The sequence below is a fragment of the Balaenoptera physalus genome (assembly GCF_965194825.1).
Source record: "Balaenoptera physalus genome assembly, chromosome: 9".
Taxonomy (NCBI): domain Eukaryota; kingdom Metazoa; phylum Chordata; class Mammalia; order Artiodactyla; family Balaenopteridae; genus Balaenoptera; species Balaenoptera physalus.
In genome coordinates, this window is record NC_138888.1 from 23,903,412 (window position 1) to 23,916,740 (window position 13,329).

General features: G+C 33.5%; 2 long non-coding RNA genes across 2 annotated transcripts in view; both read left to right on the forward strand.

Annotated features, from left to right (window-relative positions):
* The window catches only part of LOC309667006, a 1,642,277-nt gene that overhangs the window by 1,375,334 nt on the left and 253,614 nt on the right, over positions 1-13,329 (forward strand). The window lies entirely within an intron of this gene.
* LOC309666972 overlaps positions 1-13,329 on the forward strand; it is an 85,665-nt gene that overhangs the window by 59,901 nt on the left and 12,435 nt on the right. The window lies entirely within an intron of this gene.

Genomic DNA, 13,329 nt, shown 5'->3' on the forward strand with positions numbered 1-13,329 from the left:
ATGACAGTTGCCACAGGTGATTAATTTTTTTTTTGTCTTTTACAGATTTAATCTGCCTACTCTAATTTAAATTGGTGTTCATAATGATCTTTTCATTTTTCATAGAAGAGATGCTTTCACTCATGAAACAAATAAGCAGGCAGGATGCCTTGCACAAAGACGATGTTCCTGACTCACTGTAATTTTAAGTGTGCTGGGAGATGTTTCCTCTCTATGGCTCCCCACCTGACCAGCCCACTTGTGACCAGGAGATGCAATTGTGAGGCAGCTGATTGTAGAGAGGTGTGGGTACAAGTTATGCTCTTAAGGTCAAGGATGAGGTACTGTGAGGTCCAGAGAGGCAATATGACGTATCAGGGAAAGAGCTCACACACAGCTAGACAGAGAAGGAAATGTTCTAGCTCCACATTTTTAATTATAAGCAGGGAAAAGTAACTTAATCTCACTGGGGCTTCAATGACCAGAGGGAAAAATGAACAGAGGATACTGCAAAGAGCTATCATGAGGCTAATACAGTGTGTATGAAAGTGTTTTAAAAGTTACAAAGCATTAATCAAGTATTAGTTAAGTATTATTAATAATTATCTCATATTAAAGGAAAATCAACTGACTGATAATTGAGCCTTTAAACCTGGCCTTGGGAATCCGAGAGAGTACAAAATCTCATGTTTTATTAATTTTGCTCTGTTTTGTATGGTCTATAATTAGTCATCTTTTAGTTTTCCATTTTAGGTATATGTAAACATGAACGCAGTAGTATTAGTATATATCAAAATATTTAAGTAATGCATATTTAGAGAAGCTGGCAGCATTGAAATGAGCAACATCTCATGGGAAAATTACAACATAGAAATAAAACAGTGCAGTGCTAAAGAAAGCCTTTCAAGTATAACGACCATCCAAGCCACAATTCATTTTTATGGGTCATGGATTAACAAGTTGATTTTTGAAAACGAGTGAAAAACTCACGTTTCCATTTTATTGCAGAAATATCCTTAGGATGTGTGATTCCAATGGAAAATATCCGGATTTTTTGCTTCCTCTTTGCTCAGTCAATAGTCAGAGGCTGTACTATGATTACCTGACATACATCCAAACAAATGTGAGCTCCCACATTGATCTATTGCTCTCTGGAGAATGGAGCTCTCAGAAGCTCTGTTTCTGAATAACAAGGTGAGAGTGAGCCAATACAAACTTCCTTTGAAAGAAAATGTCAGATTTGGAATAGAAAAACAACAGAAATATCACAGCCTTCTTGAAAAGATACATAGGGCTACAATTGTTAAAGTACGTCCTGTAGGCACACACCCTTAGAAAATCTGATGAGTGTATATACCCAAAATATTTATGCGGGCTAACTGCCCAATCAATTCCCAGAGAAAACAAACAGAAGCACCAATAACTCTAAACTGGATCCGAAATATATTTCTATTTGAAACCCAAAGTTGAGCAGTGATTCCTTTGTTCTAACTAGGCAGTGCCTCTCTGCCCTCTGAAGCAGTGCATGGCATTTATTCTGTAGGTGAAAACTCACAGGGTAAAAATATCTACAGGAAATAAAATAGCAATTGATTATTTTTTTCTCCAAAACATTATCCTTTTTTATATCTCATAACCTCTTAGCAAGCCCAATATTTTACCTTATGAACCATCTGCCTCCAGCCTCTCCCTACTCCAAGCATCATAAGACAATTGTCACATTTGGATTTCAAAAGCCCACCTCTGGTCATGACCCTTGTTCCCCAAGCCTTTAATGGCTTCCTATTGCCACCACACACACACACACACACACACACACACACACACACATACACACACACACACACACACAACCTCCACAAGGTGCATTATGACATGGCAGCAATGTTTTTATCCCTGTTGCCCATTAGTCCCCCATATAGTTACATTGCAGTCAAACGGAAGTTCTTATAGTCCTCCTAATACTACTTGGTTCTTCCTCCTCTGCTCACAGTGGTTTTTTGTTGTTGTTGTTGTTTTGCTCTTTTTTTTTTTTTTTTGCCTGGAATGTCCTCACTCTTCTTGCATCTCTGCCTGGTTGACATTTTAGACATCCTTCAAGTTCTATGTCAAAAATCACACCCTCGGGCTTCCCTCGTGGCGCAGTGGTTGAGAATCTGCCTGCCAATGCAGGGGACACGGGTTCGAGCCCTGATCTGGGAAGATCCCACATGCCGCGGAGCAGCTAGGCCCGTGAGCCACAATTACTGAGCCTGTGCGTCTGGAGCCTGTGCTCCGCAACAGGAGAGGCCACGATAGTGAGAGACCCGCGCACCGCGATGAAGAGTGGCCCCCACTTGCCGCAACTAGAAAAAGCCCTCGCACAGAAACGAAGACCCATCACAGCCATAAATAAATAAAGAATACTGGTCAAAAAAAAAAAAAAAAAAAAAAACTCATTTGCCCTTTGCTTTCAAAAAAAAAAAAAAAATCACACCCTCAATTTTCTGCTTGAATATCACTTCTCAGCATCTCAAAATACCCTTAAAATACTTAAGAAGACTCAAAAGCTTACAGTAGCCTTTGACAATGATTTTCTATTTGAAGCCAAACTGCAACCAGAATCTGGGAAGGATTTTTATTGTTTAGAAGATATATGAACCTGAAGTGTCATTCCATATTGGTGATTAGTACTGACTTTTTTGCTGTCATTTGAGGAACTCACACTGTAGACCTGATGGAAAACAAGTTTGTCCCAACCCCTTTGCCCATCCTCTAGTGTTAAGACCCAGGCTCTTAACTTAGTGTCTCTCTATTGCATTCTATTAATTTTTAAATGGCCAGATATTTTTATTACATTTTATCTTCATAAATGAATTACAGTTCCCAGAAAATTTGGGGGTCAGGAAGAAGGAGAGATAGGTGGTGAAGTGGTTTCCACAGCAGTGTAATTCAAACAAGACAGAGCTTGTGGGAAAAGCTGGAGGAAAGCAAAAACAAAATGATATATCTGTGAATGAGCCATGTTGTGTAATCCCTTGGTCAGAATATCAGACAAAGAGGAGGTCAGGAAGAAGAAATAGATAAAGATATAACTATAGATACAGATCTCAACCAAGTGTAAAAACACTAAATGAATATTTGTGAAAACTATGGAAATTGACCCAGGAACTATGTATATTAATCTGTCTGTCTCAGCTGTAGGTATGAGAAAAAGAGCATATCAAACACCCACGTGCAGGTGTCTCTTGTTCTGTTTCTTTTAAGAGCATGATAAAAATAGTTTAGCTTTGTTTTTGAGAATCAAGGATATTGTGTGCAATGAATTGTGTGCAACTATTTTTTGCTTACTCTGTAGGTTTGCAATAAGCATTATAATACCAAATTTATGCTTGTGCTTGATATTGTGAGACTTACTACATTTCTGCTGATATTGTCTGACACCCCTCCTCAAGTGGGTTGAATAGTGAATAGGGAGCTAAGGATATGCCAAATATCCCAAGTTTTTGTCTCCATCAATTCCTGATGGGGTTTTCCTGCTTTCAGGATAGGTAAAAAAGAAAATACCTTGCATGAGACCTATGAAAAATACTGAATAGTCAGTGAGTTAATGTCGTAAACACTTTGGACATGTCCAGCTCTGAGTTATAGGGAAACATCTGAGAAGTAAAAAACATTAGTCCTCAAAATAAACTTTGGTTGGTACACATTAGAAATAAGATGTTTTCTTGTAATGTGCAACTTACTATGGATGACTAAAGTAATGCTCTCTTATCAAAGGGCTTTGGAATAAGATGTTCTGAAATAAATAAAACAATAGAGTCCAATAGCATTCCAAGAAAATTAATTGATTAATAAAGGGAGTTCTCAATGAATATTAGCAACAAAATATATTAGTGTATTAGTTCCTGGGTCTCATTAAAGAAGGTATGTAAGTGAGCCATAAAAGGTAAATCATGAAAGCTTTTAAGGCGAGCAAAAAAATCCCATGAAACCATGTCAGTAAAAGCAATCAGTGGATATAACTACTGAGACTCAAAAAATATCATTGATAAAATAATGTACCAAAATGTATTAAAAATTTTTTTAATCTGGTATCTGGGGAACTGTTTTGTCATGGATACAAAACTAGCTTAGAGACAAGATGAAAGGTTAGGAATAAGTAGGTACTTTTCTAAATAAAGAAGTGTAACACCAATGTTCCTTAGGGAGCAGTGCCAGTATATGTCTTACCTAATATCTTCATAAATGATTTAGAGGAAAAGTGCATAAAGGAATCTCAAAGTTTCTGGAAGACTTTTCTGTATAATGTAAAGTCTTATTGGAGCTAAATGATCTCAGGAATATTTTGTAATTCGGCTTATAAATGGCAAATTAATTTTTATTTGGGGCCGTTTACTTAGGAAAAAATTCAATTTATATGTAGAGGATATACCAGGACTTGGAAATACCAGTTTTCATACAGATTATGGACCTTGTAATTATTACAAATCATATCTTTCAAGACAGCCGGAAAGAAGGATTGCTGTATTTAAATATAATGGTAACAAATGCCCATCATCACTAAGCATGCTTTTTGGAAGCCTACTAACAATACTGTCCTGCATTTACACTATACCCAGAGCCTACATATATATGGAATCTTAAAATCTCCAGGCAACTAAAATTTCCCAAGGAATGAGGGAACTGCAAATTCTAAAAGAAAAGGCTAAGTCCTTCTGTCTAGGCTGTGAAACACATAACTTTCTTCCTGACCAATACCCACTTCCATATTTACCCGTCTCCTAAAACTTCAGCAGTTCACCTGCTCAGAATTTGCTTTCCCGTCAACATCAGTATATAAGCCCACTCTGAGAGCCCTTGTTGCAAAGCCAATGGGCTTTCAAAATCCAATCTAGCTCAAGAAGGAATGTTGGGCATATAAATTTGTGTCTGTCATCACCTAAAAGTTTTGGAATAATAGGTACACAACAGACAAACTAAATACATTTTCTGTGTATATTTGTGGAGCTTAAGTGTGGATATAAGCAGAATAAGGATTTGGCAAATTTCTGAAAGACAAAGGCATGTGGAAGAAAAGTGGCAAAAATTGATAGGGGAGATGAGGGCCAAAACTTATATATCCCCTAATGAAGTATAAATGTTAATAAGAAGACCTTAATGTCAATTAAATTATCAATGAAAATTGAGAATGAGACATCAAAATAGTTTTTGAAAGCAAACAAACAAAAATAAATTACAGGATGATTCCAGTAAATTAGGCCTAGAAATTGGACTAGATGATTTAACAGTTAAAGAATAAAAGTATTAAAATATAAATATCTTTGTAACATGGTTAAAAAGATGTGCTTATTTTCTTAATAAGAAAGATGAATGCATTTTGAGTTAATGGATCAAAAACTAGAGGTATAAGCAAATTATTTAGAAACATGGAGGTACTTTCCAAAAACAACAAAAAATGGAAATGATCAAGAAACATTTTACTTTGTTTTGGAAGCTGGATAAGGTTGAGGAGGAAAAGGGGAGGGGGCAGTAATAAAGCATGTATGTGAATGGACCATTGGAAGATATTATTATTTAAGATGTCTGAATTTCTCAGTAGCATTTAACACAGTTTAACATTGTCTTTGGAAATACTTTTTACCTGAAATCGGACATATAAAACTCTCCTAGTTTTTCACCCAACTATCTGGACTATCTCTTAAAGTCTTTATTACCATCTTTCCCTCAACTTAGCTGCTTCAAAAATTGCCAAATTTTCAATTACCTGGGATTCCATATAAGGCCATTTTTCTTCTCATTCTGTACCCTCTACTTAGGTTAGTGGCCACTATTCTAGCTTTAAATACCATAAATATGCAGAAGAATCACACATTTTACTTCCAGATTCTCTTCTAAGCTCTGGAACATACATCTATCTGATATCGTCACTTGGATGTCTCATAAATACACAAATACAGCATGTGTGAAACCAAACCCTCAGTGCCATCCCTCAAACATATTTCTTTTACCGTGCTCCTCATATAAGCAATGGACATCCAGTACTCATGGCAGAAACCTGGGGAGAATTCTTGAAACCACTCTCTCATTAGCCACCTTGAACCTATCTCCACTTGAGTGAATTTCTATTAAAATGTTCCCTTCTTCTCATCTTACTCATCTTACTACAAGTTACTCGACCTATTTTATTTTTAATTTTTATTGAAATATAGTCGATTTACAATGTTGTGTTAGCTTCAGGTGTACAGCAAAGTTATTCAGTTATACATATATATATTCTTTTCTATATTGATATATATATATATATTCTTTTTCAGATTATTTTCCATTATAGGTTATTACAAGATATTGAGTAGAGTTCCCTGTGCTCTACAGTAGGTCCTTGTTGGTTATCTATTTTATGTATAGTAATGTGTATATTTTAATCCCAAACTCCTAAATTACTTACTCAAACTATTTTAAAAGCCTTCTAATTGATATGTCTGGTTCTATTCTCATCTCTCTCCAATCCTCTGCTCAAAAAGTAGTAAAATTGATATTGTTAAAAATATAATCAATGAATATAGCTTTTCTTCTTAAAAATCCTGTTGTTGCTTTTTTCACAACTCACACACACACACTGTATTTTATTTTTACAAGAGATAAATAAACTGACACCAAGCATTGTAAATGGATGACCACAACAAAAGAAAAAAATCCTGTTTTCTTAAAATAAATTAATACACTAAGTGTGACCTGCAATTTCCAACTTTTTAATTTTTCTTTTCATTTACTCTTTTATTGCAAGAATATTGGTTTCTTTCAATTTCTGGACAGCACCAAATTCTTTCATGTTCAAGGCCAAGTTACTAACTCTACCTACCATCCCATCCTGTCTAATTCCTCTCCCACTACCCCTCACACAAATCACTGCCTCTCAATGCCTGCTTACTCTTCTTGTCTTAGAGTCAGTCTCCTTTACTTAGAGACAATTTTTATGACACTCAAGCTTGATTTACACATCTCCATTGTCACTTTGATAGCGTTTTTTACTTGTCTTTTATACCATTTGTCACAACTGTTTAATTATTTGCATGGGTCTACTCACAGCCCCACCTTCCATCAAAATGAAGCGCAACGTTCTGTGCAATGAGAACTCAGTCTATTGTTTTCACTGTTGATTCCACATTATCTAGCACGGTAATTAATTAGAGCTTAGGATATTTATAAATTCTATTTAATGTGTAGCCCTGAAAAGATGGGCATGGACTAAGTCAAAAAGTTAGCAGTACAAAGGAAGCCAATCCCTTGATAGATTATGCCAAATAAATGCAATCACTCTTTCACATACATAAACTTAGGAAAAATAAATTCAATTATGATTTCATACAAGTGTAATATTTTAATGACATGCATTACTTCCAAGAGGTTGTAGAAGCTAAAATATAGATAGATGCAACATATCAGCTATGTATATATATATATATATATATATATGGATAATAAGACATAGGTTACTAAGGAAGCTAGAGTCTCTTGATAATCACTTGAGATTTGATTTGATGTAGGTATTTTAATCTTTAAAAATGAATAAATTTTAATTACAAAATTTTATATATATATATATATATATATATATATATATTCTTTTTTTTACCTGGAATTTCCAATTCTGTCTAATGAATTCAATTTGGCTTGACTTTTACAAACTGATTTTTAAAGACATCTTAGCCTATGATCAAGGTTATCGTTCAATTACCGTATCTTAGTTTAACCCTCATTTTTAAAAATAATTTTTCAAAGTACTGTGGAAAAATGGTTTCCCACAACACCTTGAAATTTTCTGTCATAGCGATTAACATGCCTGTTTGTATAATATTCAGTCTTCCCTATTGATAGGATCCGTGAAGCAAAAATCATATCTTTCTTGCTCATTATTTTATTCCTAATATCTAGAACAGTTCTTAAAGCACAGTAAATATTTCTTAACTTAGTAAATATAATCAAGTAAGGAGACATGGTTCTAGTCTCTTAGGAAATATAATTTAAGATAGATATTGTTGTAGGACAACTTAAAGTAGTTAAACATCTCAAGCATAAACAAAGCATGTAATTTATGCTGAATAATAATCATTGACATTATATTGTACAAGCAAAGTCAGACCACATAAAAGAATTACTGTGAGGTTTAACAAATGAAAGGAGCAAGTACAAGACTTGTTTCAGCTTCCTAGTTGCTTTTTAAGACCAATTAAATTCTAGGCCAATTTCTATACCCTGATTTCGTTTGGTTTACAAAATCACAGACAGATGTTACCATTTTAGACTATTTAGAGATTGAAGAAAGTCTAGCATAAAGTCAGGAAGTTGGAACTCCTAAAAATCTCATATGCTAAAAGTCAAGTCTAAGACTTAAACTTTCAGGTCAATGCACAAATAGATTTTGTATCCTTAAAGATATTCGCATTGGGATTGACTTAGGGCCAATATGAAACACAAGAAAAAAGCTAAAATATACCTTTTGACAGAGGTAACATAGATGTTTGCAAATAGAAGAGATCCAGATGCCAGAAGTCTAAAGCCAGACTACAGACTTGAGGTAAAGTCAGATTTTTCTCAGTCAGAGGCTGTTTGTTCTTTTCCTATTATTTATGTAAATCCTGCTGGATTTGAGCCAGGTGATTCCTCAAGTATTTACCACATCCAGAAAGTGCTGTAAGTAAATTTGGTTTCAATTTGGTGAAAGAGAAGCTCTTAGGAGATTCTCATATTAAGGTTTAGGTTAGTTTCTACAGAGTCTGCAACACAAAATAAAATAAAATCTGACGTGAATGAATAGGTGGAGCACAGCGGACTTTTAGGGCAGTAAAAATATTCTGTATGATTGTATAATGATGAATACATGTCATTATACATTTACCCAAAACCATAAAATGTACATCACCAAAGGTGAACCCTAAGGTAAACCATAGACTTTGAATGATTGTGATGTGAAAATGTATGTTCATTAGTTGTAACAAATGATTTGTAACAAATCACCCTGGTGGAGAATGTTAATAATGGGGGAGTCTAAGTCTGTGTCTGGGGCAAAGGATATATGGAAAATCTCTGTATCTTCCTCTCAATTTTCCTGGGGACCTAAAATCCCTGGAAGAAAATAGTCTTAAAAAATACCCCAAACCTGTAACTATAATATAATCAGAAGCAAATTAACATTCTAAAGAAATTGTTTGGAATTAACACACTGTGATTGCATTATTTGGTTAAAGATTCATTTTGTTGTATTGCCTGTCACTAAACCTAATTACCAGCCTGTGGAAAATAACTCCATTGCCGAATCAGTCAAAATGATCTCAGCATATAACAACATAAAGTCTATCACCACGGCTATTAAACAAGAATATGAACATTAATCTCAGAAAAGAAATACTATAGACTAATGATCCACCCTTACTGTAAAACACAGGAGAGCTATGATGCAAACATATTTTGAAACTTAGTTAAGATAAATTCCCTTATTTTTATATCTACAAAAATCTACATTTTCAGTCCATATGCATATACATACACATATACGTATATTCAGTTCATATATAAACACATACACACATGTATATGTATACATGAATGGTTCCCAACAGCCACCATCCATTTGTTTATTTATTTATTTAAATTTTAAAAATTTTTTAATTTTTAAAATTTTTGTTGGATTATAGTTGATTTACAATGTTGTGTTAGTTTCAGGTGTACAGCAAAGTGAATTACTTATATATATATACATATATCCACTCTTTTTTTAGATTCTTTTCCCATATAGGCCATTACAGAATATTGAGTAGAGTTCGGTGTGCTATACAGTAAGTCCCTATTAGTTATCTATTTTATATATATAGTGTATATATGTCAATCTCAATCTCCCAATTTATCCCTTCCCCCTTATCCCTGGTAACCATAAGTTTGTTTTCTGTATCTGTGACTCTACTTCTGTTTTGTAAATAAGTTCATTTGTATCCTTTTTTTATATTCCACGTATAAGTGATATCATATGATATTTGTCTTTCTGTGTCTTACTTCACTCAGTATGACAATCTCTAGGTCCATCCATGTTGCTACAAATGGCATTAATTATTTTGTTCTTTTTATGGTTGAGTAATATTCCATTGTATATATGTACTGCATCTTCTTTATCCATTCCTTTGTTGATGGACATTTAGGTTACTTCCATGTCCTGACTATTGTAAATAGTGCTGCAATGAACATAGGGGTGCATGTATCTTTCTGAATTGTGTGTTTCTCTGGGTATATGCCTAGGAGTGGGATAGCTGAGTCATATGGTAGCTCTATTTTTAGATTTTAAGGAACCTCCATGCCGCCACCATCCATTTATTTAATTTTATCAATTCCATATACATGTACAGCAGTTTCAAAATTGTTAACTCATACCCCCATGAGAAATGACTTTACTTACTAGACTACAGTGCTTATATACAGTTCCTTTTGTCATTAGACTTACAGCTTCCAGTCATTTTTAAAGTTACTGAGGTCAACACTCCTGTTTTCACCACCTTCAATGTGGTTCTGTAATATATTTGTGGAACAGATATTTTTTCCACAGTCTGAAATCAATCTAGAAATCCCCCACCCTCCTAGTGGATTTTATTTTTAATTTAGAAACTTTAAGTTTCACTTTTTCTTTAAAGCAATATGAGTTTTGAGAAACAGATGATCTTGTGTATCATGCAGTATCATGCAGAATAGTTTCACCATCCTAAAAATTCCTTGTGCTTCACCAAGGCAACCCTTCTCTTCTCTAAAACCCCTGGCAACTATTGACTTGTTTTCCATATCTTACAGTTCTACCTCTTTCAAACTGTCATTCCAATGGAATTATACAAGTTATAGCAATCTCAGCCTTGATTTTATGCTTAGAAATATGCCTTTAAGATGCATCTATTTTGCTGTGAGGAATTATAGCTTGTTCCTTTTGATTGTTGAATAGTATTCCATACTATTGATGTACCACAGTTTATTCATTCAATCACCAATTGAAGAACAAATTGGTTGGTTCCAGTTTTTGGTGATTATGAGTAAAGATGATATAAAATCTATGTGCAAGTTTTTCCATGGAAATATGTTTTAAATCAGTCAGGTTAATACCTAAGATTATGACTGTTGTGTCATATGTTAATTGAGGCTTAGCTTTATAAGAGACTGATGAGCTGTCTTCTAAAGATGATGATATTTGTGTGGGTATATTCTGGGCACTCAGTTTTGTTCCATTGATTTATGTGTCTATTCTTTCAGTACTTCCAGATGCCTTGATTAATGTATTGATAGTTTTATAGTAATTCTTAAAGTCAGATACTGTGAGTCTTCCACCTTTGTTCTTCTTCAGTATTGTGTGGGCTATGATAGATCTTTTGTATTTCCATATAAATTTTAGAATCAGTTGTTTAATATCTATAAAATTATCTAGGATTTTGTTCAGGATTTCACTGAATCTATTGGTCAAACTGGGAAGATTGATATTGTAAAAATATGGAGTCTTTCATCCCATGAACACAGATTATCTCTCAATCTTTTTTTTAGATTTTCTTTCTTTCTTTCATTAGTCTTTCATAGTTTCCCACATGCAGATCCTATATATTTGTGAGATTTACTCTTAAGTACTGACTATATTCTTTCTCTCCAATACCAAGATCTTTCCCTCTGCTGATATTTCTCTTTCCTCAGCTATTTGAATGACTGATATATTCCATGCTTAATACTCATTTGTCCTTCTATTGACAGTCTGTTCCTGGTTACCCTGGGTAAAATAGCACCAGTCAGCCCATTTATGTTTTATTCCCACATCCTGATTATGTGTTTCATAGTACTTATTACAATCTATAATTCATTTGTTCACTTATTAGTTTATGTTTTTATTTTAGCACCCCTGAATACAATGTAAGTTCCATAAGGACATGTTGGGTCTCCAGTTGCATGTAGACTAATACATAATAGACACTTATAATAGCCAACATACATTCCAGTATCCATGTTCTTATGTAGCCCACTCTCATATTGCATGGGCTAACCTATATAACTAAGAGGAAATAACACTGTATTTTGGACCATAAAGTAAGTCTCAAGAAATTTGAAAAGATTCTAATAGTACAAAGTATGTTCTCTGACTACAGTGTGATTAAATTAGAAATTAATACCAGAAAGCTCTCTAGAAATTTACAAAATTGGAAGCTAAATAATACATTTATAACTAATCCATGGATTATAAAGTTAATCAAAAAGGGAATTATAAAAAGTTTGAACTGAATGTAAGTGAAAAAGCAAATTTTTAAAAGCAAAAGTTAGAGGGACTATTTATTTATAGCAATAGCCATCTATATTAGAAACTAAGAAAGGTGCCAAATCAATTACCTCAACAGTAACTTTAAGAAATGAGAAAAAGAGGTCATTAAACCCAAAGTAAGAAGAAGAAAGAAAATAAATAGAAAGAAAATCAACAACATGGAAAACCGACTAACGATGGAAAAAAAGTAAAACCAAAATGATTCTTTAATAAGATCAATATAATTTACAATGCTCTAGTCAGAGGAATCAGAAAAAAAAGACAGAGAGAAGATTGAATTATCAATGGCAAGAATTAGAGAAGTGAAATAACTACAGATTCTGCAGATATTAAAAGTTAATAGAGAAGGACTGTAATAATTTTATGACAATAAATATGACAATGTAGATTAAATGGACAAATTTCTTGAAACACACCACCAAAGCAATCTCAATAAGAAATAGATATTTTGAGTAATTAATATCTGTAAAGTAATTGAAACTGTAATTTAAAATGTTCCAAAGGGAAAAACCCATTGTAAATTAACAATACTTCAATTAAAAAAATGGTTAAAAAAAAAGAAAAAATAAACGAAAACCAGGACAAAATTGTTTTACTGGAGAATTCAATCAAACATTAAAAGAAGAAATAATAGCAATTCTAAACAAACTCTTTCAGAAATGTGAAGAGGAGAAAGTACTTTCCAACTCACTCTATGAAGCCAGCATTATTCTGTTACTAAAAGCAGACAAATATCAAAAGAAAACTACAGATCAATACTCCTCATGAACATTGATGCAAATAATTTTAACCAAATATTAACAAATCCTTCCAACAATAATAAAAATGATAACAAATTGTGATCAAGTGAAGTATGGTTGGCTTAACATTCAAAAAGCAGTTAATAATTCTCCATACTAACAAATTACATGTAAAATATTTTCATCACAATAGAAGTATAAAAAGCATGTTACAAAATTCAACATCTACTACTGTAAAAACTCTCAGTGAATTAGAGATAGAATAAGGGAGCTTAGTATGTTGCAATATAAGATTAATATACA